Below are 8,989 nucleotides of genomic sequence, written 5' to 3' on the forward strand. Positions count from 1 at the left end.
ACACAGAGTCGGACATGACTTAAGTGACTTAGCAGCAGCAGCAGCAGCAAGGTGGCTCAGATGGTAAAGTATCCACCTACAATGTAGGCGACAAGGGTTCGATCCCTGGGTTGGAAAGATCCCCTGGAGAAAGGAAAGACTATTCGAATATTCTTGCCTAGAGAAGAACAGAGGACTATGGTGGGCTACTGTTCGTGGGGTCGCAAAGAGTCGGACACGACTGAGCGACTAACACTAAGAAACAAAATTGCAAATATCCTAAGGCATCAGAGGCTGGAGACGAGGATGGGTGAAAGACCACATCCACAGGGCTGGGATCAGTCAAAGAGTTCTTGTTCATGAGGGGTCCTCCCATGCTCTGAATCGAAATAAAAACATTGGCTCCTTCGGTCTCATACTGTTTCAAGCTAGAAGTGAGGACAACGGCAGAGGTGTCAGATGAGCGGGAGAGAAGGGTGGTCGCACCACGGCAGGCTCCAGGAGCTGGCGGGGGCAAGGGAGGGGGCTTGGCAGCTGCCCCACCCTCGGTTAGATCTCAGGGACAAGTGGGACCCTCAGAGGCTTGGGAGCTGCCAGAAATCCTCCTGGACGACCACCCCAGGGAATTTACCCTGGGAAGAGGCACACAGTTCTCTGCAGAAGGACATGCAAATAGGGCTCCGGGCAATCAAGGTGGGGAGAAGCCACGATGCCACAAAGGGAAAACAGAGGCTGGGAAAGGACGGGCCTGAACAGCCAGGACCCTAGGGGGCAGGACCTAGAGTGCAGCAGTGCTAGCTACTGACTGCACCCCAGGGGGGGGCCTTCTCCCAGAGACGCCTGTGGAGCCTGGAAGAGAGATCTTACTCCAGGCTCCGCAGGCCCGAAGGCTGCAGATAGACGGCTGCCTGCGCCAAGAGCCAGAGTGATGAAAGGGCAGGATGGGCTGATTTATGAGCACGACCTGGAGCCGAGAAGCAGAGCTGGCAGGGATAGATGAGGAGTCTGGCTGGCAAGGGGGGCCGCGGGGTGGGGGGGTGCTCCAGAGGCCCAGTCCTGCATCCTGCAAGAAAGGGGCCTTGATTGGGGGATCTCCAGGACCCAGTCCATCCAGCTTCCTGCACCCCCAGCTCCCTGGGAGTCTTGGGGTCTTCCCCCTGCCCCCACTGAAGCTGCAAAGCCTTCTCCCACGGGTGTGGCTGGTTCATCAATTGGAGCGAACATACCACACTAATGTTAGATGCTCAGCATCCTAGGAAAACTGGGAGAGGGCTTTATGAGAACTCTCTGTATGTCTTCACTGTTTTTCTGTCCATCTAAAAATGCTGTGTAAATCATTAGCTTAAAAAAAAAACAAACAAAAACTAGTTTGTTTTCTAGAGGGAAAAAACAGAAGGCTCCTGAGGGTTAGAACAAGTGTGAGGGCTGCTCCTTTCTCAGTCTCTGCTCACTGGGTGTCACAGTTCCAGGCTCCCCAAGATCACCCACTGGGGAGACTGGGTTAAGAGCACTGGCCTCAACAGCTTCCATCTCCTGATGTTTCCTTGCCACCTGTTTCTCCCTTGGGTCTCCCCGCCCCACCCCCCTTGCCTGGCTGCCCTTGACTGAGGATGTAGTGAAGTCTCTGCTTAGTCACAGCCAAGCAGGCACAGCATGCTCTGCTCCGGAATTTCTCACTCAGACCAATCCCCCCAGTACTGGCTCTTCTCCGAGGTAGATGGCCTCCTCCCCTCCCTGATTCCTCCTTTCTGAGCCAAGGCCCCCCTCTGATTTATCTCCCCGGCTCCATTCCCAACATGTCCATCTCAGGATGGGGTTGGGAGGATGAGCTGGCCTTCCATGGAACTGGAGAATGGCACAAACTGTCCTATGTGCCCTAAAATTGAAAGTGAAAGTTGCTCAGTTGTGTCCGACTCTTGGCATCTGACTCATGGTCTATATTCCATGGCAAATGGAATTCTCTAGGCCAGAATACTGCAGTGGGTAGCCTTTCCCTTCTCCAGGGGATCTTCCCGACCCAGGGATCAAACCTAGGTCTCCCACATTGCAGGCGGACAATGAGAGATGAGAGGGAAAAAGAGAAAAAGTTCTATTTCCTCCACACAGCCCCAGCGAGGGTGGACCAGAGCAGTTTTTATCTGCCCAGAAGTAGAAACAAGTTGAATCCAGGCTCAGCCAACAAAGCTTTGCAGTTGAGATGACAACACAATAACTAAGTAAGTGGATACCTTTATGAATGAGAAAATAAGACAAGTGCTGAGCTAAATGGATAAAATAATAGATACAGGTGAGTCTTCTGGGACAAATGTGTCCTTTAACAAGAGTGCCCCTCTCTCCTCCTCCACATCTCTGTCTTCCACAGTGACTTGTTCAGGAGCCCGTCCACCTATGGTTTCCATTCAGGAAGGGGGTGGTGGACAGTGTGAAAGGTGGGAACGGACTCAGGACCAGGTCGATGGCCCTCCTTCATCTTCAGATCATCCCTGTCTGACTATAAGGCCCCATCACCCAGGCATGACAATTCCTGATGAGAAGAGTGCAACCTGAAAATGGGAAAAACATCAAAGTGCATCTGGAAGGCCTGGTTCTAGGGGCAGAAGCTCTTCTACTTTTTTTTTTTTTTTTTTAATTTGGCTGCTCTAGATCTTAGTTGCAGCAGGCAGGATCTAGTTCCCTGGCCAGGGATGGAATCCAGGCCCCTGAACGGGAAGTTTGGAGTCCTAACTGCTGGACCACTGGGGAAATCCCCAAACTCTGCTACTTTCCTAACTTCCTCAAGCACTGGTATACATTCACCTACACAACTGCAGCCATGACAGTACTGAACAGGGATGCTGTGAAAAGCCAAAGAGATGACGAGATGGTTTGCATTAAACTCTATTTCTTTTTGAGTTAGGTTTATTGTTTTAGATGTTATAAAAAAAAATTTCCCACCTCCTGCTAACTTCTTGAGTTGAACACATCTCATTCCTTTTTTAAAACTGAAGTATAGTTTATTTACAATGTTATGTATCTCATTCATTTTACTCTTTCTTCCTTACTAAATACTTAAACTATACTTAATACACTTAACTATACTAATACCTAAGATACTTTGTCATACATTTCTTTTTTTTTTTTTTTGGCATACATTTCTTAATTTTAGTCTGTGACATTCCAAAAAGCTTACATGTAGAGTTTTTCTTTTCAGTTTTGCATATTTACTAAATCTCATTTTTTCCCTCCTGAACATTTTAAGTGTTTAAAAAGTTCCAGGTATATGGGATTTTTGTGGGATAAGAAATTATTGACTTCTAATTTTATTGTATTGTGATCAGAACATTATTTTCATTCTTTTGATCTTTTGATATATATTGATACTTGGTTTAGGCTAATATGTGACTAATTTTTGTAAATATTCCATGTATTTTAAAACATATATTTTCTCTCATTTTGGAGTGCAGTGTTCTATGTAACTATTAGCTGCGCTGTTCAAACATATATGTTTTAAAATTTGGCTGTGTAGGTCTTAGTTGTGGCCTGCGGGACCTTTAGTTGTGGCATGCGGGATCTAATTCCCTGACCAGGGATCTAACCTGGGCCCCCGGAATGAAGAGTGCAGAGTCTTAGCCACTGGACCACCAGAGAAGTCTCCAAATATTTTATATTACTCCTTTTTTTTCTGTTAAAAACCTTGCACTCTGGTTGTGGATGTGCCAATTTCTCCTTGAAATTTTATCTTCTGTTCTTGCATTTGCTGACCCATGGTATATTATCTGTCTGGGTATTCTGTAAGTTAATATGACAAGGTTCTCTCTTAAAGTGTTGTTCACTCAGTCATGTCTCTTTGCAACCCCATTGACTATAGCATGCCAGGCTTCCTTGTGCTTCACTATCTCCCGGAGCTTGTTCAAACTCAAGTCCATTGAGTTGATGATGCTATCCAATCATCTCATCCTCTGTCGCTCCCTTCTCTTCCTGCCCTCAATCATTACCAGCATCAGGGTCTTTTCCAATGAGTCAGCTCTTCGTATCAGGTGTAAAGTGTAAAGGGCTGTAAAATGTGAATAACATGATCACCTCTCAAGCCTTTGGCTTCTGTGCATCCTTCCCCACTGCAAGTGGTCCCTGCCCCACCTGACTCCTCATTAGGCTTCCCCCAATCCTGACGTTGGGTTATCTTCTTGCACTTGTTTCACTTGGCTCTTGTCAACCCCCTCCAACCACTGGCACCCTCCTCTCCATTTCTGTCCTCTTTATCCAGAAATGTCAAGTCAGCAGCGGAGGAGGAATGATACGTAGCATGTACCAGCACTAGCTCCAGCACAAGCTCCAGAGCTAGAGCCAACAACAGAGCCCTTGGCAAGTCCAGAGCGAGGACCAGCTCCAGCCACCGCCCTAACACCAAAGCCAGAGCTAGGGCCAGCAACAGGACAGAGCCAGTGCAGAGGCACCGCCAGTTCCTGGACCAGCTCGCACACCAGCTGCAGGGTGACATTCAGCCGTAGCTCCAGTTCCAGTACCAGTTACAGATGGAGAGTCAGTGCGAGCTGCCAGCTCTAGCACTAGAGCCAAGGCTAGAACTGGCTCTAGGCTTTCCTGTAGCAATTTGAGCATATTATAGTTGCTTTAAAGCCTTTGTCTAAAAAGTCCAATGTTTGGGCTTCCTCAGAGATGGTTTCTGCCCATTTTCCCTGCTTTGAGTGGTCAAAATCCTGTTTCTTTGTATATTTTTCTTTGTTGAAAACTGAGCATTTGAATATTATAATATGGTAACCCTGGAAATTAGCTTCTCTCCCTTTCCCAGAGTTTAATGTTTTTGATTATTGAAGGCTGCAGTCATCTGTTTAATGACTTTCCCCAACTGTTTTTGTGAAGACTGTCATCCTTGTCATGTGTGTTCATTTGAAGTCTCTATTTGACTAATATTTTCACAATTTTTACCAGAAGCTAAAAACAAACAACCCATCTCTTCCAGTCTTTATAGGCTGACTCTTAGCTGTCCATTCCTGTAACACTTAGTGAGCAGCTTATAACTCTGCCTTAACCTTTACTTCCTGTTTCGACCAAGCCCAGTGACTGGCCAGAGGTGAAAGCTTAGGGTCTTCTCAGGTCTATTTTGAACATGCATCCTGTCCTGGCCATGCATGTAGCTTTCTAAATTCCTTAGTCAGTTCAGTTCAGTTCAGTCGCTCAGTCATTCATATCCGACTCTTTGCGACCCCATGAATCGCAGCACACCAGGCCTCCCTGTCTATCACACACAGGGTCACTTTAGAATACCCCAATTTTTCAAAGAAACTTCCCAGTATTTCTTCCCAGGCTTAGGCGGTCTATTGCAGTGAGTTGGCCAAATTGTTCATTCGGGTAATTCATTCCATTATTTTCTTTCAGTAATTGTTTGTCTTCTCACAGCATGTGGGATCTTAGTTCTCTGACCAGGGATCAAACCTGTGCCCCCTGCAGTGGAAGTGCAGAGTATTAACGACTGTACCACCAAGGAGTCCCTCAACAGTGTTTTCAGAGTACAAATCTTGCATCTCCTTGGTGAATTTTATTCTTTCTGATGTTATTGTAAATAAAATTGTTTTCTTAATTCCTTCTCACTTTGTCCATTGCCAGTATACAGAAATACAACTGATTTTTTGCATATGTATCCTGCAACCTCGTTGACTTTGATATATTTTGTGTAGTCTTTTTTCCTTACCATTTTCTAAATATACCATCATGTCGTCTGCAAATAGCTTTATTTCTTGCTTTCCAGCTTTGATGCCTTTTATTTTTCTTGACTAACTGCTCCGGCCAGAACCTCAATGATGAATAAGAGTGGTAAAAGCAGTCATTCTTGTCTTGTTCCTGATCTTAATGGGAAAGCTTTCAGTCTTTCACCAGCTGAGTATGATGTAGGGTTTTTATATATGTCTTTTATCATGTTTTGGAAATTTTCTTTCCTTCTAGTCTATTTATCGAGTGCTTTTATTATAAAAGAAGGTTGGATTTTATCAAATGCTTTTTCTGCACCAATTGCCAATTGAGATGATCATATGGTTTTTCCCCTTCATTCTACTGGTGTATTACATTGATTGATTTTCATATGAACTAACCTGCCATGCCTGGGCTAAATCTCTCTTGATCATGATGTATACTGCTTTCAATATACGGCTGGATTCTGTCCACTAGTATTTTGTTGAGAATCTTTACATTTATATTCATAGAGGTATTTGTTTGTAGTTTTCTTGTAACACCTTTATATGGCTTTGGTGAAGGGGGATACTGACCTGATAGAATGAGTTAGGAAGTGTCCTGCTTCTATTTTCTGGAATATTTTGAGGGCTGATATGAAACATTGTTTAACTGTTGGGTAGAATTTACTAGTGAAGCCACTGGCCTTCAGATTATTAGCTAGGAGGTTTCTGATTACTGATTCAGTCACTTGTTACAGATCTATTCAGATTTTGCTTCTCCTTGAGTCAGTTTTGAGAGTTTGTGTGCTTCCAGAAATGCATGGGGAACAAAGCTCTCAGCAGGAGCAACTTGGCCCAGCCTGGCCCATCCCTGATGCAGAGGTCAACGGGTTCCCAAGGACAGGGATGAGAATGCAGCCTTGCAGGCTCAGTATTTTGGACTTTAGTGTAATGAGCAGCTAGTCTGCATTTTTAAGGTCCCTCAGGCTGCTTTGTGGAGGATGTAGGGGGTTGGGGAAAGTGTCAGGGAGACCAGGGACGGGGCAGCCACAGTTGTCCCAGTGGAGATGCTAAGGGCAGGAGCAGACGTCAGATGTATTCTGGAAGCAGAACCCACGGGACATAGTGATGGACTGGAAATGCAGAAGGTCTGGAGGGTCTCAGGTCTCTAGCCTGAGCTCGGGGTGGACAGTGGAAGCACCACCCCCTGAGATGGGCAAGATGAATGCAGTTGGTGGGGGCAGGGCAGAGGCTCAGGAGTTCTGCTTTGAACTGGAGATTCTTAAGTCATTTCAGGCTCTGGAGCGCTGACCCCTCAAGAGTAAAAAGGAAAGAAAAGGAAGCATCTTCCTCACAGGGTTCTTAAGTAAACGTGGCGGGAGCTGGGCTTCCCTTAAGCACGCAAGCTCTGCACGGGTCCCTTTGCCAGTTCAGTACTGAGTCTTGTCTATTTCCTCCTTTAATCCCTTGCGGTCTGGCAGTTCTGGGCCTGGGGCCTGCTCTGAGCTGTCACTAGGTAAAAGTCTCTGCCCTGTCTTCAGACTTTCCCATGGAAACTGTCCCCAGAGGCATCTGACCCTCAAAACCCTTAACTACCTACAGATGGGCAAATTCTCTGGCCAGTTACCCAGTCTCAACCTGCCCCGTTTAAGGACAGTTTTCCCCAGCACACGTCCCCTGCCTGAGCCCTGTCCATACTTCCCTACCTCCTTGGGAGGGCAGTCTCGACAGCCCCAGTCCTGGGCTCCCTTTCAGCTAGCTTATTCTCCAGGCACGGGTTCTCCTGACAACTCCTTGTGCCTCCAGGGGTTCCTTCCTGACCTAGGCGTTAGCCCAGGCCCACCCAACATTCTGACACCTAGACAGGATGTCAGGAACAAGACAATGTTTCTGGAAAGGCAGTTTTTACAGAGGGCACCCGGCATTGCTCTTCTTTGGCTTCCTGGGAGATTGTCCCCAGAACACAGACCACAGTTCCCTGTGGGCTGTGGCAGAACAGAGATTAGTCTGTCATCCTTCATCCCAAAATGATTGGGGTGGTACACAAGTAGATGTGGTAGGAAGCAGATACTTGATGGAGATGACAAAAGATTGCTTTTCTGCCCTGTCCCATGGCTCCAGCACTCTTCAGAAGAATGATGTATATAAGGATAACATTTCTAGGGATTATCCATGTGGGTCTGTGTGGACCCCTGGTCAGCAGAATGAGACCTAAGTTTGGGAAATCATCTGTTTGGCTTATTTTAAAACATTTAAAATAAACACTTTGGTCCTCTTCATAAGGACACAATACCTGACTTTTCCTCATGCAGGTTTGTATCAATTCATCTACAACTCTCAGTAGCCACCATCTCTGAGATGGGTGATGGAAAAGCGCACAGTTTGGCCCTAAGAACAGCTTTCTCTTGGCAGTTTCTGCAAGGAGGAACACTGGGTACTTGAGTATTAAGAACAGAAATAGCACTGGAAACACGTTCGAGGCAGAGGAACAAACTTGGTCTCTGTAATAATCTGCTAGCAGCAGCACTTGTGAAACAGGCTTAGGAGTTGGAGCTTATGAGGACAAAATAAATCAGTGAGGCAAGGCTGTCACAGAAAGGCCGAGGGGAGCTTCTGCTATATTGAGGAAGGTCCAGAAACTAAACCAGAGAGGGAGTCCTCCCATACCCAAACCCCACAATTTAAAACATGCCCAAGGGCTGGGAGTCAGGGCGCTCCTGAGGGAGACAGGCTTCCCCTTGGCCTAGGGGCGAACTCTCCTCAGGTGGAGGGGTCTGAGGACGGCCGTCCCCTAAGGCTAGCAGCGTCTGAACAGAGGCCAGGAGAGCGCTCGGCAGGATATGGTTGGGAGAGGCAAGTCTGGGAAGGTTCCTGAAGCAGACGCTGACCTTGACGGTCCCTTTCAGCCCCAAGAGAAGGGCTGCCATGGGCCTTCTCAGCACTGACATCCTGTAAGTTCCTACGGAGGCTTCACTGGGGACTAGGCACTGCAGGTGCCCACCTCAGAGTTCTCTCAGCCCCTCAGCACCTGGACACACCGCTTTAGTGCCCTCAAGGGGCAGAGCTGAGAACAGGCTCCAGGCCTCTGTGCCAGCTAAGCCATGGGGCGGGGGTGGGGGGGTGACTTGTCACCCGGGGCAGCTTCTCCCCACGTCTGGAACTCCACCCCACGTCTGGGTTCCTTTCCAGTTTGGGATCAACAGGCATGAACTAACCCTGTCTTATACAGAGCAAGTCACCCCTTATAGCCTTGCGGTTCTCATTCCATTTCCCCACATCTATTAAGGGGAGGTCTCAGTTGGGGGCTAGGGTGTCTGACTCCACGGTAACATCCCTTAACCTCTCCA

The sequence above is a fragment of the Odocoileus virginianus genome, chromosome 6, assembly GCF_023699985.2.
Source record: "Odocoileus virginianus isolate 20LAN1187 ecotype Illinois chromosome 6, Ovbor_1.2, whole genome shotgun sequence".
NCBI classification, from domain to species: domain Eukaryota; kingdom Metazoa; phylum Chordata; class Mammalia; order Artiodactyla; family Cervidae; genus Odocoileus; species Odocoileus virginianus.